A 27,225-nucleotide genomic window follows, 5' to 3' on the forward strand; every position below is an offset into this window, starting at 1 on the left:
CCTTGGAAGGCTTGAGGAGAGATAAAATGGTCTGGAAGAGCCACTCTGTGGAGAGTGGGATAGAGAGTTGATGCCTAGGAATAGTGAGGGCCCAGTTACAGTTGGGTAATAAATTTATAGTAGACATAGAACAGTTGTGTGATTTTTCTCCAACCACATTCAATAGCATGTGTGTAGGAGTAAAGGTGGCAGAGAGTGGGAGTTACCCAAAGCTGAGGCCTGGCAGGTACGATCTAAGGTATGATAAGAGGACAATATAGAGTTGAACTGGTTCAACAAGTGGTCAAAATGGGGAAAAGAGGAGAGAGTATCTAGTGCAGGGGACATGACCTGGTACAGAATTCAGGGAGCAACTGATTGGAGGTTGCACTGTGGACAAAGGGTCAGTAGCACTAGCTAAGGAAAGGCAGAGAAAGAAGTGGAAAACCTGTAGATTGTGGGCAATTGAAGGAACTCTGGAATTCTTGAACATGGAGGTGGTACGTTTGTGAGTGACGACAAGAGCAAATGACCATCTTTGTGTAACTGACGTGGGGCGTAGGAACAGGTGATAGGAAGTGAGTAGGTTGAGGAACTGAGTCTTAAGGGCATTCAAGAGAGAGTCATTATGTTTGTTTGAAGTCTCCTAGTATGAGGGGAGAAACTGGGGAGCAGAGGAGAATTGTAAGCCAGTACCAAACTCATTGAGGAAGGATGAGGAGTAACCTGCAAGTCTGTAGACAACGTCTATCAGGATTTGGATTGGATGGTAAATATGAATAGCATGGACCTCAAAAGAGGAGAGATTATTGAGTGATGGAGGTAGAGAGAGACCTGGAAGTAGCCATAGGAAGCAAGGAGTCATATAGCTCCCACACTTCAGCCAGGGAGCCAAGGGAATGAGTGAAGGTGAAGCCAGGACTGGAAAGGATGGTCATCAAGGGGAAGTGAGGTTTTGAGGATTGCTAGAAGATGGAAGGAGTGGGAGAGGAAAGGATTTAGTATGAATGGAACAGGCATTCCAGAGGGCACAGTGGAAGGAGTTGGAGGGGGTGGATTTGGTTGGGACTTTGGGATGGGGGGATTGAGGGAGATGGAGATGGAAATATAGAATTGGGAGGTGGAAGATGGGGAATGGAGTTTGAGTGATAACCTGTAGGGGTTCAGAATCACTAGAATATGTAGGATATGATAAGGTGTGAGACTATTCTTCATTGAGTAAATGGCACTCTCCTCTTCTCAGAAGAGGTTGGAGATCAGGCAGGAGACAAGCACAGGATGAGATGCGATGAAAAGCACATGGTCCCATGGTCAGATGAGAGGTTCTTCTTCACTCGTTTTCCCCTTGAAGGCTGGAGATTAGACAGTAGAAGTGCAGCAGATGGAAGTCAAACCTGTGCAGCAAGAGCTGGCTGTCCTGCTCTCTACCTGCTTTCTTCTTCCTTTTCCCTCAAGGGACAAAAACAGCAGGAGATGGGAGGGTTGGAGTCAAAGGGAGGGTTTCTCTCCTCTTTGCAGGCAGGAGATTAGGACGGCAATAGAAACGCAACTGTCTTGCCCTGGTGCAAATAGAAGCCATGCCACAGGGACACATGCCCAAGAGGTGGAGATCAGGAAAGGCCAGAGGTATGAGGTGATGAGAGCCTGCACTAGGGTAGGAGCAGGTCCAACAAAGAGGAAGGGGCATATGTGAGAGACATCACAAAGGTCAAATCAATAGACTTTGGCATCAGATTGGACGTGGGCAGTGAGAGCAAGAGAAGAGGTGAAGGGGCAGCTAGGTGGCACAGTGAATAGAGCACCGACCCTGGAGTCAGGAGTACCTGAGTTCAAATCCGGCCTCAGACACTTAACACACACTTACTAGCTGTGTGACCCTGGGCAAGTCACTTAACCCCAATTACCTCACTAAAAAAAAGAGAGAGAGAGAGAGAGAGAGAGAAGAGGTGAAGAGGACCCTAGGTTGGGAGGCTGGAGAATTAACAGCATGGAGGTGCCCTAGACAGTAATAGGGAAGGGAGGAAAAGAGAAGGGTTGGGGGAAAGGGAGGAGACTTGTTCTCACCAGAGTACAGAATTAATAACAACTGATGCAAATTCCAAAGAGGCCTGACTTAAGGAAAGTGAATGCACTGTCTCAGCTCAAGAGCTACTGTAGACGTATACACCTATTCCAGAGGTATTTCAGCTGGATGACCATTGGTCAGGTGTGGTATAGAGGGTATTCTCATTCAAGTACTAGACTCATTCAGAACTAAATTAGGTAGTTTCTGAGGTCCTTTCCAGTTCTGAGACTCTCTGATTTATTCACTCATTTCTTGATACTACTAGTTGTGCTACCTTGGGCTTTTAATAGAAGAAGATCATGCTTATTTAAATTGTAGACTCAAAACATTTGAATGTGTTTTAGGTTGAGAAGTCAACATGAATAATCTGATTTATTCACATTGTAGACTAGGAACATTCATTTTACAGTGTGTAGCTGAGAACACTTGAAGTATGTTGTATGTCATTCAGGAGATAGTGTTTTGTGAAATTAGTTGTGATTTATTAGAATGTTAAGTAAAGATCTATGATAAGAGAGAATTCCTCACTCACTTTAAAGCAGGAATTCTTAACCTTTTTATGTTATTGACCCATATTGCAGTCTGATGAAACCTACAGATGCCTCCTCAGAATACTGTGTTATTGCCCGCATTCATGATTGAAGGAAATGCTGACTTTTAGTTAGTGGTCACCTGGAGGTGGTTATGTGGACCAGGAGTTAGACTTGTTCTCACCAGAGTACAGATTTAATAACAATAGACACAAATTCCAAAGAGGCCTGACTTAAAGAAAAAGAGCTATCCTCAAGTGAATGCACAGTCTCAGCTCAAGAGCTACTGTAGACGTATACACCTATTCCAGAGGCAAACTAGCAGAATGACCATTAGTGAAAATAAAGTCATCTTTTTCCCATCCAAATTCACAAACTCTGCCCCCTAAAATCTGTCCACGAGACTCCATTAGAGGCCCATGGACCCCGAATTAAGATTTTATGGTCAAGAAACATAAATTTTAAGTCTCTTTAAGAAAGTTCCTACTTTATAATTTCAGAACTTTGACTTCATACAATCATAACAAATACCCAGTTGGCAATTGCCTTCTCTTCCCAGTGAAATTCCACGCTTGACTCTCCCTTCTAATTTAAAAAGCAAAAAGCCCAAAGGAAACAAACTTAGGGTTTCTTAATGGAAAATCAGTTGAACCAACACCTGAGAAAATAATTTGTGTAAGTGTAGTTTGCCAAATATATGCCAACTCAAGAGAAAATCAAAACTGGCCTATAAATTCATATTGCTCTGTTTCTCTAGCTGCCATTATTTTAAAAGAATGCTTTCCTCAGCCCTGAGTCTGGCCTTCCCTTTAAATATTAAATTAGCAGCATCCATATCTACTGACTCTCCCATTCATCTCAAATTCTCATATTTAGTGTTCAGGCAAGGCATCTAAGATTCCTTTGAACTCGTATTATCTAGGAATAAATGGCTGACAAAAGCTATGGCAAGCCAGAGAGTGGGTAGATATGGCAAAACAATTGGGGGGCTATCTTATTCTTTATGACTGAAGCCACTACTGTTGTATCTCTCGCTTTCCTCCATTGCTTTTACATGCAGAAAACACACTTTAACAAATTCTCTTCTAGTTGAATCACTGTTAAAAATCACATTCTGGTTAATCAACTATTATTCAGACAAAAATGTCTCACAAGCCCGTTTGTTCTCATACATAAATGGGTAGGATAGGATGTGGTGTGGAAGGGCAGCATAAAGATCTGGGAAAACACCCTGTATTTGGAGTCGGAAAACTGGGGTTTAAGTCCCACCTGTCCTATTTTTCCTACCTTTGTGACCTTAGACGAGTCATTCTTGCACTGAGCCTCTATTTCCTCATCCATATAATTAGGGTGTTGAAGATAATTTCTAAGGTCCCTCCCAACTTCAAAACCTATCAGCATGGCCTCTGACCTTATGGAGCTGACAGTCTGATAACACATTCCCAAATAACTATTACAGATGCCTAAGAGAAGTACAGAGTGTTTTGTTGGGTCTGAGAAAGGAAAAGTTGTCTTGTGCTGGGGCCATAAGGCAAAATTCTAATCCAGTCCAGCAAGAATATGCTAATAGCCCAGTATGTGAAAGGCCCTGGGAGGACAAGGATAAAACATGTTCCCTTCTGTGAAGTGGCTGACACTTTACTGGGAAAAGACACAACCCATGTGATGAGGAAGGTAGGAAAAGAGGCATAGCTAGTCCGAGAGAGGAGAAAAGAAATGGTCGTGGAGGCTGTGAGTAGGCCCATTTGACTGGAGCGTAGATCATAAATATAAAACTGACAAGGACTTTAGAGACCACTGAGTCCATTTCCTTCACTATAGAGTTGAAGAAACTGAGGCTCGGGGAGGTTAAGTGACTTGCCCACAGCCACACGGCATCAAAGATGGGATTTGAACTCAGGTCCTCCAAGCCTTTTTACCCTAGAACCAATGGCCTTTCAACTGTGCTGCCTCCCTGAAAATAGTGTGAAATAAGTGTGGAAAGGGAGCATGACCCAGGCTTATGGAGGCCCTTAAATGTCAGACTAGCTTAGGATCATTATAATAATATCATTGCTATATTACCTATCTTCAGAGGTTTAGCATACAAATAAAACATTCTTGTTCCTAAATTGTTAACCATTGTACTTCAGCCTTTGATGATTTGGGCATCACTTCAATATTAATGTCACAGAAATTAAAGTTATAGACTTACCCAGGGTCACACAGCTAATAAGTATATGAGGTCAGATTTTCATTCAGATTTCCTGACTATAGGTCCAGAGCTCTATCCAATGTGCCACAAAGGTTCTAGATAAGCCATCTTTTACTACAAAAACATAATGATAGTATTTCACATAGTGTTTTATAAAGGTGCTTTAGTTAAGTGGGCAATGCAGGTGTTGTTATTTCACTCTCCAGATAGTAAACTAAGGCTCCAAGAGGGTGAATGGACTCTTAGTATTCCATGGCTAAGAAGTGGCAGTGGAGCTGAGTCTTGAACTCGGGTCATCTATCTCCAGGCCCAGTGCTTTCTCCACTGCGTTGTACAGGGTTGGTCCTGGCAGGAGAGTATTGCACAAATATAAAAATAAGTGGGACACTAAAAAGTTTTCCCTTTGGTTTGTAAAATGTAAAAGAAAAGAAAATGTTCTTTAAAATAGACAAGGAATTTTGTTTTTTCCAGAGCTAGTACTCTGGATAAATTACGTTTCCTGTGACAGGTCCCAAAGGATAAACATTTCTGGCAAAAAGACCGAAGCCTCTTTATTTATTATCATCCCCAGAATTCAGCATCACTCTTCTAAATAAGTTGTCTGGTCTGGTCAGCAGAGGTACTTTTCTGCTGCTGGGTCGCCTCAAACTCTGGGCTCAGAGACTTGTTAAATGTTTATTATGGCAGACCCTTCCATCAAAGCCTGATCTTGGGGATGGCTCCAAAATTAGTGTCCTCTTCACATGCTTTTCTCATCTTTCTTCTTTTATTTCCTTTTTTCCCCATTCCTGTCTCCTCAGAGTCCTCTGCATCATCTTCTTTTATGTTGGGAATATTCATACAGGAACCCCTCACAAATTGCTGTATACTTAGATTTCCTTCTCTGGGAACCTCTCTGTTTCTATGGGAGATCACATCCCCTTAAAATCTTGGAATTATCCATAGTAGATACGGAATCAGAGGATGCTACATCTCAGAGTGACCTTAGAAACCATCTAGTCCAATATTCTCATTTTTCAAAGGAGGAAACTAAGGCCCCTGAAGAGGAAGACACTTTTTAAGTCATACAACTGATTTTTATATTTTATTAAGAAGAGTTTCCATTCACCATTTAAGCCAGTGTTTCAGCCTGACCTTTGGAGATATGCATTCAGACAGGAGTGGAACCAACAGTTCTTTTTTGTACATTTTTTTCAGTCAACACTTATTTGTACAGTATCATATCTTCCTCAGGCCAAACATAGCCCCATATTAAAATTAATTATTGGGGGTGTCAGTGCACCTCTTCCATGCCTGGATAAATCTAACAGAAATATAAAGAAAAAGTAATTGAGGATTTGAATAATTTTTTAAATCACCTATGGTGATTTCCAAAACAGAATCATAAAAAATATACATAGTTCTAGCTTTACATATTACCTTTATAAAAAATAGTGCATGTGCTAAGACAAAAATTTTTAAATGCAGAGAAGCATAATATTTAAGACATCCTTTATTGACTTCAATGCAATAAATATGTGTACATACATACATATTATATAAATTATACTTATATATCTCTCTATATAAACATATTCTAATAAAGGAAATTTAAGAAAAATTTCAGTCTTTCATGGAATCTAAAATATGGTGCTTGAAACTGAATTCAGTTGTCTAGCTGTGACCCGACCAAGACAGAAGACAGAAGGACTAATACCTTCCTTCTTCTGGATGTTATGCTTCTGTCACATATTTGACCCATAATTGAGTTTGTAATCCACAAAAATGTCAAGGTATTTTTCACGTGAATTGCTGCTGAGCCATCCTTGCCTGTTCTGCTGTTGATTTTTTTTTAACTGAAATGTGGATATTAGATTTGATCTTGGTAGATTTGAGCTAGTTTTTCCAAACAATGAAGATCTTTTTCAATCCCTAGTCTCTCCTATAATATGTTGACTATTTCTCCTAAGATCTATATTCCTTGTTTATATCATCTTTAGAATTACTCAGGTCATTTGTCTGCCAGCTTATAGAACCCACTTAAACCTTTCTAGTAGCCTTAGGCACTTGGCTTCTGGTTTTTTCTCTCCTCTCCATCCCTGTGCAATTTCATTATCTTTGCTGATAACCCACCAGACACTCAGTTCCTCAGTCTCCTTAGCTCTTCTTCCTTAACTCTTTTCACCACTCTCTATGAGGCACCAATCTATCCATACCATGGATCTCATAATAAATCATGCTCTGCCATCAATATCTCAAACTTAGTGGTCTCTATCTGAGGATAGTCACCTTACCATTGCTTCTCTCTCTCTTACATGCCTACTGAACCTACTCCAAATTTTTACAAGGACCTCTAATAATCAGTGTCTCCCATTTGACTCAGCCCCCTCCTAGCTATATTTCTTTCAGTGACATACCTAGTTTAGAAATGAGCCACCAGGGGGCAGCTAGGTGGCGCAGTGGATAAAGCACTGGCCCTGGATTCAGGAGGACCTGAGTTCAAATCCGGCCTCAGACACTTGACACTGACTAGCTGTGTGACCCTGGGCAAGTCACTTAACCCCCATTGCTCCGCAAAAAAAAAAAAAAGAAATGAGCCACCAGTGTTCAATAAGTTCCTCATTACTGCTGTATATACCAGACAAAGTATAAAAGTAATAATAAATAATACTAATATCCTCTTACATTTGTAGTGAAGGCTCTGGACACATGCTTCCAGATCCCACTTTGACCACAGGTCAGGTCCCCAGCGGGTAACTACTATTTCTCTCCTTGAAATTTTAGGGGAAACTCTGAGAGTCTATGAGGTTTTTCTAATACTGTCATTCATAAGTCCCCCTGGAGTGCTCTCCCTTGATTAATAGCTAACCAGATTTAATTAGCTTTGGGAAATAGAATAAGTAGAGATGGCACAAAACAAGCCCCTAGACTTATAGCCAAACTTTTCCCACAAGTACATACAAAGTCCAGGAGAAAGTAGGCCCAAGTTTAGATGAAACATAGGCCATGGGGCAAAGGGGTAACACAGCTCTCAGGTGCTAAAAGTTCTTTTTTCACTTTGTGGAGTCCTTCTGAAGTTCTCCTTTGGTAAAAAATCTGCTGGATCCCCTGTAGATTCCTGAAGTTGCTTTTTCCTCAGCATGTCTAATTTGTCTTTGGCTCTGGATTCAAGTGCTGCTGTCAGCCAGGGCTATGTCAGGAGCACTGGCAGGGTGACAGGGTGAGATCTGTATCTTCTAACCTTTTGAAGTTCCCAAGATCCTTAACCCTTGAGTAAAGGTAGGGTGGGGAGAGCATCAAGATTCCTCTCCCCACCCTCACCTGCACCCCCAAGCGCTTCCCTGGCCAGGGCTTTGCTGGAACCACTACTAGGGAGTGTGTTGCTACCTTTTTTTAACCTATGCCCCTGGGGGGGCGGGGGAGGGGGAAGGAAAGCTGACTCTTCTCTGTAAAAACACAATGATGTCATCCCTAGGTTCCAAAGTACTTCTCTGCTCCTTGGAGTGATTGTTCACAGCTAAGTTAGGCCTTTGGTTGTTTGATTCCATAGAGATATCCAGGCCTTGCTCACTTAGATCACACTTCTTACTGTTTCAACCAAGAGGTCTCCTTTAATTATTGAAATAGGGGTAAAGTGGCAGCAGTCTGGCCTACTGCTGCAGCCTTCAGACTTTTTTAATGTGCACAACTCCTTTTCTGATAAATGGCTTCAAATTCCAGTTGCCTGTTTGACCTTATATTATAACTTTATCTTGTTCTCAAAGATATCTTAGTCTCAAGGAGCACATCATATGCCTTATGAATCTTTATCCTTCTCCAAGTTTAAGATACCTGCAACAGAATATTTGGAATATAATTTTTTAAAATAACAATCACTTTCATCTCAAAGAACAAGATACAATGGCTTAGTAAAGACTAAAATATTTTACAGGCAAGTACATTAAATTATTAATTATTATTCCATGATCAGTTGATTTGGCCTAGGATTCACTTCCCCCCCTTCTACCCCCACCCAGGATATTTTGAATGGTTTGTTTGTTTGTTTTTGTCATAAAAGTATTTTACTATTTTCCACTTACATGTAAAGATAGTTTTCAACATTTGTTTCCATAAGATTTTTAGTTCCAAATTTTTCTCCCTTCCCTCCCCCTCCCCCAGACAGAAAGCAATCTGATATAGGTTATATATGTACAGTCACATTAAACATATTTCTGTGTTAGTCATGTTGTGAAAAAAGAATCAGAACATAAGGGGAAAACCTCAATAAGGAAAAAAAAACACCAAAAAGTAGAAACAGTATGGTTCAATCTACATTCAGAATCCACAGTTCTTTTTTCTGGATGTAAAGAACATTTTCTATCATGGAATTGTCTTGGATCATTGCACTGCTGAGAAGAGCCAAGTCTGTCACAGCTGATCATCACACAGTATTGCTGTTACTGTGTACAAGGTTCTCCTTGTTCTACTCACTTCACTCAGCATCAGTCCACTTAAGTCTTTCCAGGTTTTTCTGAAATCTGCCTGCTCATCATTTCTTACAGCACAATTAATCCATTACATTTATATACCACAATTTGTTCAGCCATTCCCCTCGATTTCCAATTCTTTGCCACCACAAAGAGAGCTGCTATAAATATTTTTGTACATGTGGTTCCTTTTCCCTTTTCTGTGATTCCTTTGGGATACAGACCTAGTAGTGGTATTACTGAGCCAAAGGGTATGCACAGTTCCATAGCACTTTGGGCATAGTTCCAAATTGATCTCTAGAATGGGTGGATCAGCTCACAACTCCACTAACAATGCATTAGTGTTCCAATTTTTTCACAACTTCTCCAACATTTATCATTTTCCTTTTTTGTCATATTATCCAATCTGATAGGTATAAGGTGGTACCTCAGAGTTGTTTTAATTTGAATTTCTCTAATCAATAATAGAGCATTTTTTTCATATGGCAATAGATAGCTTTGATTTCTTCATCTGAAAACTGCCTATTCATATAGGATTCACTTTTATATTTTCTGTGACTAATAAATTTGCTGCTTTATAAATCAGTCATGTGGGGGCAGCTAGATGGCACAGTAGATAAAGCACTGGCCCTGGATTCAGGAGGACCTGAGTTCAAATCTGGCCTCAGACACTTGACACTTACTAGCTGTGTGACCCTGGGCAAGTCACTTAACCCTCATTGCCCTGCAAAAAAAAAAATTTTTTTTAATATATAAATCAGTCATGTAAGTAAGATGGTGGTAGAACAAATTTAACCTACACTAAAGAAAGTCAACTGCTACTCAATACTTGATCAGATTGTTGCATACAGTGTATTTTGATTACAAATTTGCCTATCTATTCGTTAAGGCAGACTTAACATGACTTGAACTTTGTAGTGCTTTGTTATTGATTGGTGCCAGTGGTATACATTTTAAGATAATAAGTTCTTAGTTGGAAGGAATGTCAGAGGTCATCCAAGCCAAACCTCCAGTTTCAGAGGTGAAGAAACTGAGGCCTAGAAAGGTTAAGTAATTTACCCAAGATAACAAGAGTTCAAGAGGCATCTAGAGAATAATTGCCAAAAGTGACCCCAGGATAAAGGTCAAAGAGCTGATGATAAAACAAAAATCATAGATTTGGAGCAGGAATGAACCTTAGACATCATTTGGATATTCAAATTGAGCATAAATTCATGTGGATTCTACAAATTGATGTGCACTAAGTAGGAATAAGTTTTTGTTACCTCCTGAACCCCATTAGCATATTCTAACTTTGACTCAGATCCTAATGCCAGGACTATAGTGTATCCTGATACCCACCAACCCAATGGTTTGGCTTTTGGTGTTAGTTATATAGTAATGAAAAGGAGTGAAAATAATATGTAGGAGCCACTAATACTGGCCCCTTCCCTCTCTACAGACCCCATTGTGTCTCAGGAACAAAGGTAAAAACTCCTGCTCCACCTTACAATTAATGGCCCCAGCTCCTGAGACGATATAGGCATCAAGAAGGCCTGAACAACATGACACCTGCACGTGCGTTGACCATGTATTAGGGCATAAAAACCTCACAAACAAGTGTAGAAAAGAAGAAATAGTAAATGCATCTTTTAATAAACATAATGCAATAAAAGTATATTCAATAAAAAGCCTTTGAAGGAAAGATTAAAATTTATTTGGAGATTAAGTAATATAATCCTAATAATGAGTTTATCAAAGAACAAATAATAGAAACAATAATCTCAGCAAAGATAATGACAGCAATGAGACAACAGATCAAAATTTTGGGGATGCAACCAAAGGAATACTTAGGAAAAAATTTATATCTTTACATGCGTTTATCAGTAAGAAAGAGAAAGAGCAGATCAATGAACTGAGCATACAACTGAAAAAACTAGAAAACCAAAAGATGTTAAAACCCCAATTAAATACCAAAAGATAAATTCTGAAAATCAAAAGAGAAATTAACAAGTTAGAACAGCAAGAAGGAAATTACCTGTCAGTTCTGTGAATGGGGAAGATTTTGTGACCAAACAGGTGTTAGAGAGGTTCACAAGAAGTAAAGTGGACAATTTTGATTACGGAAATTAAAGAAGTTTTTGCACAAGCAAAATCAATTCAGCTAAAATTAGAAGAGAATCGGATAAATGAGGGGAAATTATTTCAGCAAGTTTCTCTGATAAAGATCTCATTTATAATATATATAAGAAACTGATTCAAAATTATAAGGGCCATTCTCTAATTAATAAATGGCCAAAGGATATGAATAGGCAATTTGCAGGGGAAGAAATCCAAACTATCAATAGCCGTATAAAAAACAAAATGCTCTAAATCACTAATAATTAGAGAAATGCAGATTAAAACAACTCTGAGGTACCTTATAGCCATCAGATTGGCCAATATGACAGAAAAGGAAAATTACAAATACTGGAAAGGGTGAGGGAAATCAGGCATATTAATGTACTGTTGGTGGGATTGTGATCATTCCCCCAAAGCTATTAAACTGTGTATACCTTTTGACCCAGCAATACCACTACTAGATCTATACCCCCAAAGAAATTATTGCAGCTTTTTTCATGTTAACAAAGAATCAAAAACTCATGAGGTGCACATCAGTTGGAAAATAGCTGAACAAGGTGGCAGCTAGGTGGTGCAGTGGATAAAGCACCGGCCCTGGACTCAGGAGGACCTGAGTTCAAACCTGGCCTCAGACACTTGACACTTACTAGCTGTGTGACCCTGGGCAAGTCACTTAACCCCCATTGCCCCGGAAAAAAAAAAAAGGAAAGGAAAGATTCCTGGAAGAAATAGAACTTGTACTGGGGCACTAAGAAAGTCCATAATTTGGTTTAATGAAGAGGAAGATCATAGCTCATAGATTCAGAGAAGAAAGGTTCCTTGGGGTCATCTCATTAAAGGCTTCATTTTACAACTGAAGAACCTGAGATCCAGAGACACGAGGCTGCTTGCCTAATTAGGATCACACGGCCAATAAGTAGCAGAGTCTGGTTTTCAAACCAAATCCCCTGACTCCAAATTTATTGTTCTATCTGTGTTAAATTATACGGTGCCTAGGAAAACCTTTGGCTAAAACAAAGGTACTGTGACAAAAAGAAGCATGTTGTGTGTGATGTCTTGACTCTCCATTAAAGAATTTCTTGGGAAGGTGAGATTTTGGCAAGCTTGAAGGGCCAAACAGGATTTAGAAATTAATCTGTCAGATTACAAAGAGCCATGTCAGATGCTTCAACTAGGAATTAATTTGATGAAAGCAGTGCCTTATAATCCAGCTACAGTATGTAGAATGGGTTGAAGGCAAGAGAGATTAGAAGCAGATTGGCTAATTAAGAAGACAGTGTGGTGCATGCAAGGGTAGCTCAAACTCATTGTTAAATATTCAATGTAAACATTCACACCTCAGAAATCAGCAGTCACAGATCAAGGCTTGATTTATTCTGCTGATTGTCAAAACTTAAAGTGGTGGAAAAAATGATTAATAGTACTCATGAAATTTAAAAGTATGTCCCATATACATTTTTTTCAGAGAGCTGGTTACCATGTAGAGATGTATAAAAATAAAATACCATTTATGGAAATATTCTTCAAAGTTTTCATTCTAGATTACTTTCCATGTTACTGATTATACCCAAGTTATGCAATTATGCGGTTTGTATAAGCAAAGATATTGTATTGTCTTAACTTGCCTTTCCTAAAACAACTCAGAGTTAACTTTCTGTGGCCTCATCCCACTGCTTGTAAACTTTGTATGCAACCAAGGTTTTTCTATTAAAATAATTATGACGGTGTTGATTCCCAAATCTTGGGTTAAAATGTGCCAATTTTATTCAGTTTTCAACTCCAGCAAGGTTAGTAAATCATGACAAAAGCCTGCTTCTCTTAGGCAAACATGTAGCTCTGAACTCTAAGTGCCCTAGTTCCAGTTTTTGCTTTCTCATTAGTTCTGATTATTAAGGAGACACTAGTGTGGAAACCAAAGCTTTGTCTTCTTCCTGAGTCACTAATTTCACAATTGCATGTTTGATGACACAAGCCAGGCTCGAGTAAAGTGTTTTGTGTTCCAAGCAGAGCTGTGTAAAAGCAGTGGGTTTACTTGATCATTTTCCATTAAAAAACAAACCTATTATAGTTTAGAAAAAAAGTGGAGTTTGGTCCAAAGACACAATCTGTTATCTTTTCCATCAAGGAAGCTAATTGAAGCTGACACAACTTCTGGGAAATGCATTGCAGCTGACATCTGGGCATGATGCGCGCCAAAGTGTTGTCATAAGAAATCGGGTTATCCAGAAATGGAATTTGAAGCCTTTAGGAAGACCAAGAGGGAAAGACCGTCTGTACTACATCAGCCCATTTAAGATGAATATTCCCTTCAAGCTTTACATACTGACATTATTTACATACTGTGTATCCTCATTGAAAGACCTAATTGCCTGAATATTTTTATCCTTTAAAGTCTGCTCCTCCCTTTTCAAAATATTCCTATGGTGGCCAAGGACAGAGTAGTATTCAGTCGTATCTGACTCTCTGTGATCCCGTTTGGAGTTTTCTTAGCAAAGATATTAGAGTGGTTTGCCATTTCCTTCTCCAGTTCATTTTACAGATGAGAAACTGAGGCAAACAGGGTTAAATGACTTGCCCGGAGTGCCCCGAGTCCCACAGCTAGGAAGTGTCTGAGGTCTATCCACTGTGCCACCTAACTGCCCAGAGAACAGAAAGACTAATTCCGATTCTCTATTCCATCTTTCTTCCTCTCACTTTTTTCTTCCCTATCTCTCTCCACTGCCTGCCTCAGATTCTCTGATTTTGTCATGGTTGTGACTTTCGTCTCCTCAATCACACCATAAACCCCTCAAATTCACAAGTCATGTCTTAAACACTTTTACTCCCTGTCATTTACTTTGTCAAGGATACTTGTTCTGCAACTTAGAACTAACCTCCTTCCCAAGATTTGCAAATCTCTTCCACAACGATCCATTACATTGAACACCTTCAAGTACCGTGGACCCTACTGCTTAACGCATCCCTTCTTTGAACAAATGTAATAGAAAGTTCTTCCTTGAATTGAGCTGAAATCTGCTCACCTGTAATTTGTTCATTTGAACTATGCTTCTCGATTACTTTGGTCCTAGAACCCTGAAGAACAATCTAATCCTACTTCCTTGTACTTTGACAGCTAATGTGTCCCAATCTTACTCTAAATCCCTCACCCACCGTCTTTCTCTTTTCAAGGTTAAACGCATCTAATTCCTTCAACCAATCCTTATATAGTATGGTCTCCACAATCTTCTCCATCTCAGTCACCCCACCCTCTGAATGTGCTCCAGCTTGTCAGTGTTTCTCCTAAGATGTGTCATGCAGAACGAACACAACACTCCAGATGTGCACTAGCATTTTTGGCTATTAGGTCACAGTTGATTCATATGGAACTCACAGACAAGAAATGCTTATTAAGTTGATGCAGCAATGACTGAACTTATCCACAGCTAGCACTGCTGTGCACATAACTTTTCACCATGGCTGTCTACCTGTCTCTGATCTATCACGCTGTACCTCAACTGAGAATCTGCCACAGTATGCATTTGGCCTATTTATCTCCTTTCTCTTTGAAACCTTTAAGTTTTTCTTTGTTCATATAAAAGAAAGAATCTGCCCCCAAAGTATTTTGAGAGCAGTTTAAAGTCCAATATAAAACAAAAAGTATCATTATTGTTGTTGCTGTTATTATTATGAGTTTAATCATTTCATTGAACATTTACTGGACACCGACTAGGTACAATGCCTTGTGTTTAGGTTCTATAGGGAGTGGGGGGTCGAAAAAGAGTAAGACCCAATCCTGCCTTCAAATAATTCATTGTCTAGTAGGGGTTATGAGATTTGCAGTCTAATAACTCTAATATAGAGTAGAACATAGTAAGTGCCTAAGTGTTTAAAAGTGCTTTAGGGATGGGAAAGCCCCATCCAGATGGGCTACAATCGAGGAGAACTTCATAAAAGAGGTAGCATTTAGGCTCCCCTGGAGAGCTGAGTAGGATTTCTATAGATAAAATGAAGCAGAGGGAATTCAGGTATAGGGAACAGCAAGAATGAACAAAGCCACAGAGGCACGAGAGCAGGGGCCATCTAGAGAACGTTGGATTGTCTCCATTAGCTAAAACGTCATGTAATCATGGGAGGTTAAGGGGACCTAAAACTAGAATGGGAGGTCACAGGGGCCCAAAAGCCAGGGTTTTCCAGAGGAGCCATTAGAGGTTGAGCAGAGAAGTGATTAGATTTGTAGATTATCTTGGAGAAGGACCCAGGGTGGATCAGAAACCGAGAGAGCAGAGGTGGGGAGATGGGTTAGGAAACCATATAAGCCTGGAGAAGTTTAACATCCTATTTTAGTGTCACCTCAGGCTGTGCATCTCATTTACAATTCCTGTTTTTGATCCCACAAGTGAGCAAATCAAGGACTCTTTCCACCGGGGGCACTTAGAGGCAGAGAGTCATTCCATTAAAGTGCTACCTTTAAAAAAAAAAAGTGCTACCTAAAAGTTGGCATCCTAATTTCTGTTGGCTCAGACTAGACCTTACCTTTTCCTCCTGCTCTTTCTCTGCTGTTGTTTAAAAAACAAACAAGAATTCAAGAGGAATATGTTTCCCAACCACCCTCTGCGGGTTTCCTTGTTCCTTTTATTGTGTTGATCACAAACACAAATAATGTGAATCGAAGCTTTTACAAAATGTGTTGGCATTTCGTGTTGTTTGGAAGGGTCCTTAATATTTTTTTCGCTTTCCATTGGGGCTCACAGTTACCCAGGCCTGCCTGTCTTAAACCTAGAAATTGGAAAGAGTTTGTACGGTGTGGTGACAATGAATGCTTAGTTCAGGGCCAGGCTTAAAGTAGGCACTCACATAATTGCTGGAACCTAGAAAGAAGGACAACTGCAAAAAGTCTGTGGCTATTTTTAAGGCAACAGGAAGATCAGCCAAAGAAAGAAAGGGAGGATCTGATTAACCACTTCCCTGAAGAAAAAAAAAAAATCTGTGGACGCAGCATCCCCCAGCAGCCAGCATCCTCACCCTGACTCAGCATTATTGGAATTTTTGAGGAATCACTGGATGCATGCAGGGGACTCATAGAGGGGTAACTAAGCTAAGGAAAAACTTATTAGAGCAGAAAGTCAGCGAGGCTGTACTATAAATAATGCCTTCGGTGACTCAGCACATTCATTTGAATGTCAGAATACAAACATGCTGTCCCTGACCCCTCAAATTTTTGCACTCCCAACTCCCTGTGAAGTTTTTGCAGCTTTATAGCTACCCCTAATGACCAGCCTGGAGGTTTTACATACCAGCAGAGGAGTTGCCTTGGAGGAACAAGTGGGAAGGAGGGTCTGCCCCAAGAAAGGAATAGAGGAGATTGCAAAAGATAAGAGAAGTCATTTTGATTATGTGAAATTGAAAAGCTAGAATAAGAAGGAAAACTGGAGTGTAGGGGAAAATCTTTGTACCTGATATATCTGACGACAGTCTGGCATTTTGTGTGTGTCTGTGTCTCTGTGTGTACACATACACATGTATATAAACCTATACACATGTACACATACATACATATATACACATATAAATATGAAAGTAATACAAATCTATTAACTTTAGCCATTCCCCTAATGGCTAAATAAGTGGTGAAAGATGTGAACAAACAGCTCTCAAAAGAAGAGTTTTGAACCATTAACAGCTAAAGATTGCTCCAAATACCACATTTGAGTAGCCTCAAATCACATTGAAAGAAATGTGAATTAAACAACTCTAAGGACTCTCATATATTTGGCAAAATGGCAAAGTGACAAAAGATGGAGTCACTCGGTGTTGGAGGAGCTATGAAATAACACAACTATTCTGAAGAAGTTTGAAATTTTGCTTTAAAAAAAGTAAAATTTCCATACTCTTTGGCCCATAGATTCCACTACTAGACATATACACCATTCCTAGCAGGGTTGAGGGCAGATAAAACCCAAGATGGAATTTAAGTTAAAATCAATTCAAATTAGAAAAATGAAAATTGAAAAATGTGGTTCCCAAATGACTGTTTTTCTTAAGAATCATCTGTGTTTATAGAAAATGTCTACCAAGCTTCCCTGCCTCAGACACAATTCTAATGGTATTTTTTTTTCAGTTTTAGTTTAGTGTTGAGGGGGAAATGAGTAGATGGAAACTAAAAAAGAAAGTCATATTCAAAAATATAATAGTACTGTGTCTTCTTCCTACATTCCTTACTAAGTCGGGGTTTTTTCATATCATCTAGCTGCTAAATTCCATTAAAATCATGGATAATTATGTCAGTCATATTTGTATCTTTTTTATTCTCTTTATCTCATGTGAATTTCCAAGGTCAATTGAGACATTTTCCAAATTTGACCAGTTCCTTTCGTAGGGTCCTTCCATTCCTTCTAGCTTTGTGATAGGCCCAGTGGTCTACCTTCTAAAACCCGCCCACACCGTGAGTGGCAGGAATGGCCCACCCTTATCAGGCCATGAAACAGCCTCTTGGGATTTAGCCCCATCCCTCTTATAGTGTGAAAAGATTTAGAGCCTGAAGCAGTGAGCTGGACCAAAAAGAACAAAAAAATAAAGTCTTCCTTCCTTTCGGATGTTTCATCTTTTGAGTCTGATGAAGAAAACTTTGGCTATCTCTTTGTTACCTTATCTTAGCTGGGAGTCAAGACAATTAAAGAATTGAAAATTGTCACAGGTGTTACAATTCACCAGAAGCTTCTAAGCCTTTTAGAAGTAATTACCTCAGTGTCCAAGAGAGGAAATCTTTTTCTTAAAAAAAAAAAGTTTTAATATATGTAGTAGGTAACCACCTACCTTGCTTACCCCTTAGTTCCAGTTAATTCCCCCTTCCCCAATTTAAAAAAAAAAAAATTTGTTTAGAAATTATATGTAGGGCTGACCTCAGGCAGAAGTGGTCACTCCAAGATAAGCTGCTTCTTAAAAACCACAAAACTGCCCCTTGTGTGACCACTTCCCTATCTAGTCAGCCAATTTGCCTTCCATATTTCAACACCTCGTTTTAGTGCCCTGTGGACTGGTCACAGCTTCCATTATGCCTACAATACATAAGTGCTAGGGGACACAGGCCTTTGGCCTCTCCTAGGCCAGACTGCCCTGAAAAACTTTTCTATTTGAAATAATAACACTTTTATGCTAAACAGTTTGCTTTTCTCACTTTCCTCTGAGGTAGGGGATAAAAATATTATTCTCATTTTTACAGATGGAGAAAACAAGGCTCACCCAGAGAAGAAGTGACTCAGCCAAGGTTACCTAGCTATTGAGTGGTCAAGCCAAGATTCTACTGTGTTTGTATCAGTTGGGTATAGTGGCAGGAGGCCCTAAATCTGTGATCCATGGTCCTGGACTTAAGACTTGGATCTGACACTGACCAGGCAACCTTGACTGAGCCATTTCATTTCTATGACCCTCAGTTTTATTCTCTGTAAAATGGGGTTAATCATTATCCACCTTACATAATCATTGTAAGGAAAATGCTTCCTAAACTTTAAAGTGCTATTTAAACTGGAAAACTCTTCAGGCTAGTCTAGTCCCGATGCAGCTGATCGTCATACAAATATGTATTGGCCCCCTTCCTTTCCTTAATAAATATAGAATGATCATATTTTTATCTCCTTTTGATTAGTGAGGATCCCGTAGGTCTTCAGTCATGATTATTCTTGTTGCCGGGCTTGAAGATAGAAAATATATAGCACACTGGTGAATTTGGTCACTTGTCACCAGACCCATAATTTACTCTGGAAATTTTTTTTAACCAAATCTCTGAGTCTCCCTTATAATGAGCACCAGAAAATGGATGTAGACGTTATAAGGCCCAGTCAAGGACCTGCTTATTTTGTTAGAACAAAACTCCTGTACAACAAAAGAATTTGAATGACTCCCACCCCACCCCAGCTCATTTTAATGAAATTTGACCTATAACACTAATTCATTGCTAACCTTTGACAGCTCTCATTTCCTACTTTACTTTTTCATTTGTAAAGTGAGAATTCTAAAGGAAAAAACTTCCCTTGTGTGGCAGAGAATGAGTAGTTGTAGAACACTGCAGAAAAGAATCTAAATCAATCCTGGCTGATGCCTTCCTTCTCTAACTTTTTTTGCACTTACTATCTCCATGTTAGCACTTTATTGCATACAAACAGTTGAAAAAAGCCCATTTATAAGTGGTTTTTGGAACTTGGATTGGTTTTTCCCATGGAACAACATAACAAATGGTGGTTAGATTCCCCAACCAACCCACAAAAACATAAATAGCTAGTTGAAATATAAGAGTATTTCAAATATATCTAACTACCATTTATATTGGAAAATGTATGCCACGTGCCAACTTGGGATGCCTTACAAGTAGGGACTCCCTGTGTGGGTTCCCACAGGCATGTGGGGAATTACAAAGGGCCTGTTTGGGGAAGTTGGGGGAAAGCAAGATGAAGTAACTTGTTGAGTTTTAACATTTGCACAAAGAGACAGTCTCTAGGTCAGTCATTTTCTAGTTGTTCTCAGGAGGGAGAACAAAGGGTAACTTAGGGGTGGGAAGGAGAGTTTTAGAGGCAAACTGTGGCCTATTTGTGTGCACCAGAGTGTGTTCTAGGCGAGATGGTCATTATGGCCTGTTGTCTAAATGTCTCTGTCCGCACAATTTAGACTTTTAACTGTGTTATGTGTATATGTGTGTTTGTATAAATAATGCTTGTTATATGTTATGCTGTCTTCATCACGTGTGTGTGTGTATATGAGAGAGAGAGAGAGAGAAAGAGAAAGAGAGATCTTCCCAGCCAGACTGTACAGTCCTTGTGGGTAGGAAGGAACATATCTTAAGTTTCTTTAGTATCCATAATGCTTCTTATACTGTTAGGGACATGATGAAATCTCAAGTAGCAGTAGGCTAATTTTTTTTAAATTACCACTGAAATTTTAATATTAGGATTAAAATAGTAGTTTATGCAGAATGTCTGCATTATAATTTCTAGTTACTGTATGCTGTTTTAGAGATAATTCTAAATAATTATTATTTAAAGGTACAGGTTGGGGCAGCTAGGTGGCACAGTGGATAGAGCACCGGCCCTGGAGTTAGGAGTACCTGAGTTCAAATCTGGCCTCAGACACTTAACACTTACTAGCTGTGTGACCCTGGGCAAGTCATTTAACCCCAATTGCCTCACTAGAAAGAAAGAAAGAAAGAAAGAAAGAAAGAAAGAAAGAAAGAAAGAAAGAAAGAAAGAAAGAAAGAAAGAAAGAAAGAAAGAAAGAAAGAAAGGAAGAAAGAAAGAAAGAAAGGTACAGGTTCTCCTCCCTTCCCCTCTGTGCCTTAGATATCTATGTGGTTCAAAAAAAAATTCCATTGGAACTTGTTGGTGGAGTTGTGAACTGATCCAACCATTCTAGAGAGCAATTTGGAACTATGCCCAAAGGGCTATGGGATTGTGCATACCCTTTGACCCAGTAATACCACTACTAAGTCTGTATCCCAAAGAGATCATAAAAAAGAGAAAAGGAACCACATGTATAAAAATATTTATAGCAGCTCTCTTTGTGGTGGCAAAGAAATAGAAATCGAGGGAATGCCCATCAGTTGGGGAATGACTGAACAAGTTGTGGTATACGAATGGAATGAAATACTATTGTGCTATAAGACATAAGCAGGCAGATTTCAGAAAGACCTGGAAAGACCTAAGTGGACTGATGCTGAGTGAAGTGAGCAGAACCAGGAGAACATTGTACACAGTAACAGCAACATTGTATGATGATCAACTGTGATAGACTTGGCTCTTCTCAGCAGTGCAATGATCCAAGACAATTCCAAAGGACTCATGATGGAAAATGGTCTCCACATACAGAAAAATAACTGTGGAATATGAATACAGATAGAACCATACTTTTTTTACTTTGGGTTTTTTTTTTCTTTTTTGAGGTTTCCCCTTTTGTTCTGATTCTTCTTTCACAACATGACTAATGTGGATATATGTTTAATATATAACTTATATCAGATTGCTTTCTGTCTTGGGAAGGAGGGAGGAAAAGAAGGAAGGGGAAAAAATTTGGAACTCAAAATCTTAAAAAAAAAAAAAAAAGGAATGTTGAAAGCTATCTTTACATGTAACTGGAAAAAATACTTTTAAGATTGAAAAGAAAAAAAGAAAAAAATTCCTCACTCAGTGTGTAACCCTCTAGGGCTGATCCTCTGTACACTTAGTCAAACTGTTCTTCAGAAAGGAGACTGAAGTCTAGCTCTGGGCCTGAATAGAAAGCTTTTCTGGCTTGGTGTAGGCCCTGCCTCAGTTTGTGTCTCTCTGGAACAACTTTTAACAACCCAAGGTTAGTCCTCCGAGTGCATCAAAAGAGAACACCAGTAAAATGTAGGAATAACTAACATATAATAATTCTAAACAGATGACAGTGCAGACAACTAAGGAACTTACTGAAAGCAGTGATAGGAAGTTAATTTCTAGGGCGGTAAAATTAGGGGAAAGGTCTTTCGGAATTGCACTTGGCCCAACCCAGCCCTGGGCCTACCACTTCCAGAAATAATGCACACCTTATTTCCTCTAAATATTTGCAAAGGCTATTTAGGAAATACTGAGAATTCGTGATGTCCTCAGAACTACAAATACTGTCTACCTCCGGAGGAGGAAATAGAGAGTTTTATAGCCATATAAAAAGGGGCTAAAAAGGGCTTCGGTTTAAAAAAAAAAAAAAAAGGGCTTCAGTTGTCCTCTGATCCAACCCCTTCATCTTAGAGAAAAGGAAACCAAAGCCTAGAAAGAAATGGCTTAGAGCACCCCAGAGCTCCCTTCCAACTCTCAGGCTCTGTTATTCTCTTAGGAAAAAGTCAGTAACTAAACATTCCTTCATCTCTTAAGGACAAGGACAAGAGAAGTGACTGCAAAAAAATGAGCAAGTCCAGGTGGGCCTGGACCATCCCAGAGGCCTCTCCCAGGTGTGACATGCCAGGATGCCACAGTGCTGTTTCATGACACAACTGCCATCTCCTGCTGCCTAACCTTCGGGTGGCCTGTAGAGCTCAAGTATTTCCAAAAGGAAGACTGAAAAAACTTCCAAATGACTAATATTTGAATGACTAGAAATGAAAGTAAAATCAGATGATGTGCAAAGTCAGAAACTCCAGAAAAGCAAATAAAGGGGGTTTTTTTGGTTGTTGTTGTTGTTGTGGAAATGCTGATCATCTGCAGGCTTTGATAACTGTTACATTCGGAAGGTTCATGGCTCCAGAGAAAGACCTCAGCATATAGTCAGTCTTTGGATCCGTGAGCCCTAGGCCTTTCTTAAGAGTAACTGATTGCAGCCAGCACCTCCAACTTTGTGTGCTAAAGTTTTGTTTCCTCAGAGAGGACAGCTTTCTTAGATAAGCAAGCCCCGTGTGCCTAGAGCATGCTTGCCTGCAAGCCTATAGGAAGGCCACCTTTATTTGAATGGCTGCCTCCCACTGACCTTCCTCAGCCTCCGCTTGTGCCACCTTGTCTTTCTGAAGTTTTTATGCCCAATTGTATTTGTTTAACCAGCCCCTGAACATTAGACCCAGTAGTGATGATGTGTCAAAAAGACCATTCTATATTCTCTTCAAAAGCCCTAGAGGGAAAGGAAGAGGCACTACGTAATATTGAACCTTGAGGAGCTCATAAATCACATGCAGACTTACTCAGGGTTGGGAAGAGGGTTTACATTCAATAGTTATTCTTTCAGTATTCAGTAATTAGCTGTATTAGAAAACTCCATGTAAAAATATTACCTGCTTCTATAGTATACACATTTCTACTTACTTACAAACATACATGCATACACCTCAATTGTGAAACACATAGAAAATGTTCAGTCTCCAAATAGAAAGAAAACTACATTTGGTTATTATTTACCCTGGGAAGATACTCAGAGCTTATAGAGTTAGAAAAGACCTTAAAGATAATTTAGGCCATCACCCTAAGTTAGAAACTGGAACGGAAAGGTTAATTTGCCCAGGAATACACAGGTAGTAAGTTATAGGTCACCTGGCTCCAAGTCCTCTTTTCACTCTGTTATCTTGTTATCTTGTGTCAGAGTAATAGAAGGACATCAAGGCAAGGTTTGAGCATTCAAGAAATTTTGTTTCTCAAACTAGCAATGCTTTGGGGCTCCAATGAGAGCCTTATTCATTATTAATTGAAATTACTGAACCTGTGAAAGGAAGACCTTGCATTTTGAGGTCTGAAAATTCCACTAATAATGAGAAAATATACTCTTTATGTGAAACTTTTGTTGTTTTCTGAAGAAATTATTTTTAAAGTGTGTTTTGTAAAAGGACTTAATTTTATACTTTGAAGAAAGGTAATCCTGTGGTGATAGAAAATTGGATTGTAGCCAATCGTTGTCGCCCTCTGCTGGTAGGGAGAATGGGTAGAGCAGAGCTCACCTGTCCTTACATAGTACATCAAAGCAGTGCAGTGAGAGAGGAGTCATGGGAGGAGTGCATGCATAGAGAGAGAATAAACTTTGTGGGTGTCTTCAGGAAGTTATTTAAGTGACGTATGTTTGTGATTCACTTTATTACCTGTAAGCATGCTGTGTATAACTGTACACTCACATCAGATGAACTTCTGGCTTTATCCATTTATGGAAAGTAATACTTTTGAGGTTATCACTCACAGAACTGAATAACCGCAACCACAGGGGCTGTGAGTCCCATAAATCTCCACTTTGTTACTCTGGACCACTTCCTGCCAGTCCCAAATATTGCCCATAAAAAGTATTGGATCAGGAGACAAAGAACCAGTGTTCAAATCCCTTCTCTGCTTTCTAATATCTGTGTGACTGTAGACAAGTCACAGAATCAGACAAGAACTCAGAGATAACCCCTCCCTGAAGAAGAATCCCCTCTGCAACATCCTTGATAACTCGGTCATCCAACCTGGACTAGACCCAGTAAAAAGCAACCCATGGGGAGAAGCTAGGTGGCTCAGTGGATAGAGCACTGGCCCTGGATTCAGGAGGACCTGAGTTCAAATTTGACCTCAGATACTTGACACTTACTAGCTGTGTGACCCTGAGCACGTCACTTAACCCCAACCGCCTCATTTCAAAAAGAAAAAATTTATAAAAACAAAACAAAAAAATGATCATAGTGACCATTTTCTTCAGAAGCAGCATGATGTAGTGCAGAAAAGGGCTGGACTTGGAGTCAACAAAGAACTTTGTTCAAATCCCGCCTGTGGGAAAGTTACAGCCTTTCTGGGCCTCAGTTTCTTCATCTGTAACAAAGGGATAATAAATACATGTACCTAACTTACAAGGTGGTTGTAAGGCTCAAATGGAATAATACGTGTAAAGAATTTTGCAAACTCTAAAGCACTATTATATAAATGTCAGTTTCTGTTATTTATATTAGTTAAAAAATAGCAAACATTTATTAAACACTTACTAAAGTACCAAGCACTGTGCTAAGCACTGGAGATAGAAATAAGAAAAAGAAAGACAATTCCTGTCCTCAAAGAGCTTACAATATGTTAGAGGAAGACGACCTACTGAAAAGTAAGGGATGGTAAGAAGGGAGGAGGAATGGTAGGGAAGTCAAAGAAACCCAGAATTAGTGAGTGAGGCTGGGTGGGAAATGAGCTGTCTGAGGATCTCTCTCTCTCTCTCTTTTTTTTTTAATGAAGCAATTGGGGTTAAGTGACTTGTAAGTGTCAAGTGTCTGAGGCTGGATTTGAACTCAGGTCCTCCTGAATCCAGGGCAGGTGCTCTATCCACTGCACCACCTAGCTGTCCCAAAGGAACAATTTTTTTTTTTGGTGGGGCAGTGGGGGTTAAGTGACTTGCCCAGGGTCACACAGCTAGTAAGTGTCAAGTGTCTGAGACTGGATTTGAACTCAGGTACTCCTGAATCCAGGGCTGGTGCTTTATCCACTGCGCCACCTAGCTGCCCTCGAGGATCTCTCTTAATAGCATTATTAGTACTACTATGCTTATGTTCGTACAGCCTCAGAATCCCAGTTCAAAAGTATCTGGAATCATCGAGGCAATACTAGAAAGTACTTCCAAGCTCCTGTAGCCAAACTCCCACATTTCACAGAAGAGTTGACTCAACCACAATCCCATGGGTAGAAAGGAGTCAAGCTGATTGTTGGACCTGGGTGCTCTGACTCTAAAACCAGAGCTCCTTCCAGCTCTCTCCAGTGGTCTTTAATCTACTCCAACAGCCTCATTTATGGATGAGAAAACTAAGACTCAAAGTTGGCCAAGGATCTTCCCCAGACTCAAATGAGCTCGAGTATATTAAGCACTTAGCAAATTTCAGAGTGTCTGTTCTTGTCAATAATAATGTCTTCACCATCCTTGTTATTGATTATGAATAGTAGTTATCACTTGAGTATCAGACCTGACTTCTCCTGAGCATCAGTGGACTTCCTGTGCCACACCTCATTTAGTTCCTCTTTGTACTTGAAAAGTGTTTCCAGGGCCCTCAGCTGCCCTCTACGCCAATGTGGAAGACTCATAGGAGGGATGTTCTTGATACAAATGGACCAGTTCAGTAGGCCCTGCTTTCTTTCTAATTGAGAAAGACAGCACAAAAAAGGAGCACTTGGTTTCATGTCTGTTGGAAAGACCAAGTGGCAATCAGCCTCAATCTGGCAGTGGAGTCTAGGATCAAATGTAAGATTCTACCCTGACCTCTTCCTACCTGTCCACTCTACTTACATTTTATACCCCACACATTTAGACTTCTAGTCAGTCACACCCTACCCCGTCTTCCAACTCCATCTCTTTTTGCTTGCTGTCCCTCACACATGGAATGTTCTCCCTCCTCAGTTCCACATGCTGGCTTCTCTTGCTGCCTTCAAAACTCATCAAAAATCCTACCTTCTGCAAGAAGCCTTTCTTGCCCTGTACTCCCCTTAATGCTGATGCCTTCCCTTTGAGATTACTTAGAGTTTAGCCTACAAATGTCTTGTTTGTTTTAATTATTAACACGTTTTCCCCCTCATTAGACAGTAAGCTCATTGAGGGCAGGGACCATGTTTTCACCTTTCTTGGAATTCCCAGGAATTAGCCCTAGTGCCTGGCACATATTAAGTGCTTAATGAATATTTGTTGATTTATTGACTGCCCAGGGAAATTAATGACTTACACAGGGTCAAACAATTAGTAATTATCTAAGGTGGGATCTGAGCCAAAACACTTTGACTCCAGAACCATTATTCCTTCCCCTTCCCCAACTAAATAAGTAAATTCACATAAACCGAGGTTATCTTTTTAAGCTCGACTCTTAAAACAAAGCTGTCCTTTTTTTTTTTTTTTTTTTTTTTTTTTTTTAGTGAGGCAGTTGGGGTTAAGTCACTTGCCCAGGGTCACACAGCTAGTAAGTGTTAAGTGTCTGAAACCGGATTTGAACTCAGGTACTCCTGAATCCAGGGCCGGTGCTTTATCCACTGCACCACCTAGCCTCCTCCAAAGCTATCCTTTTAAGACATACAACATTCTGCATTTTTTCAATTTATAAAACATCTGCCTACAACTACATTGCCCTCATTTTTCATGAGAAATTGGCCAAATTTAACATTCAAATTGCTTTTTGTTTGTTTGTTTGTTTTGGTGAGGCAATTGGGGTTAAGTGACTTGCCCAGGGCCACACAGCTAGTAAGTGTTAAGTGTCTGAGGCCAGATTTGAACTCAGGTCCTCTTGACTCCAGGGCCAATGCTCTATCTACTGCGCCATCTCGCTGCCCCTCAAATTGCTTTTAAGCTCCAGCCCATCATAAGGTAAATCAGCAACACAAGGGTCATCTTTGAAAGATCTGGTCATTCATAAATAAGTCAGAGAGAGTCAGCCTCAGAAGTTTAAATCTAACTTCAAATTTAGGAAAGAAAATTCTAAGAGATGAAAAAACAGTTCAACATGTAACTGTAGTGCAGCAGGATCCATGAGAGGAA

General features: G+C 39.7%; 1 protein-coding gene across 4 annotated transcripts in view; it reads left to right on the top strand.

Moving 5' to 3' along the window:
- SBF2 (SET binding factor 2) overlaps positions 1 to 27,225 on the top strand; it is a 496,438-nt gene that overhangs the window by 370,109 nt on the left and 99,104 nt on the right. The window lies entirely within an intron of this gene.

This window comes from Dromiciops gliroides, chromosome 6 (assembly GCF_019393635.1).
Source record: "Dromiciops gliroides isolate mDroGli1 chromosome 6, mDroGli1.pri, whole genome shotgun sequence".
In the NCBI taxonomy this organism is placed as follows: Eukaryota; Metazoa; Chordata; class Mammalia; order Microbiotheria; family Microbiotheriidae; genus Dromiciops; species Dromiciops gliroides.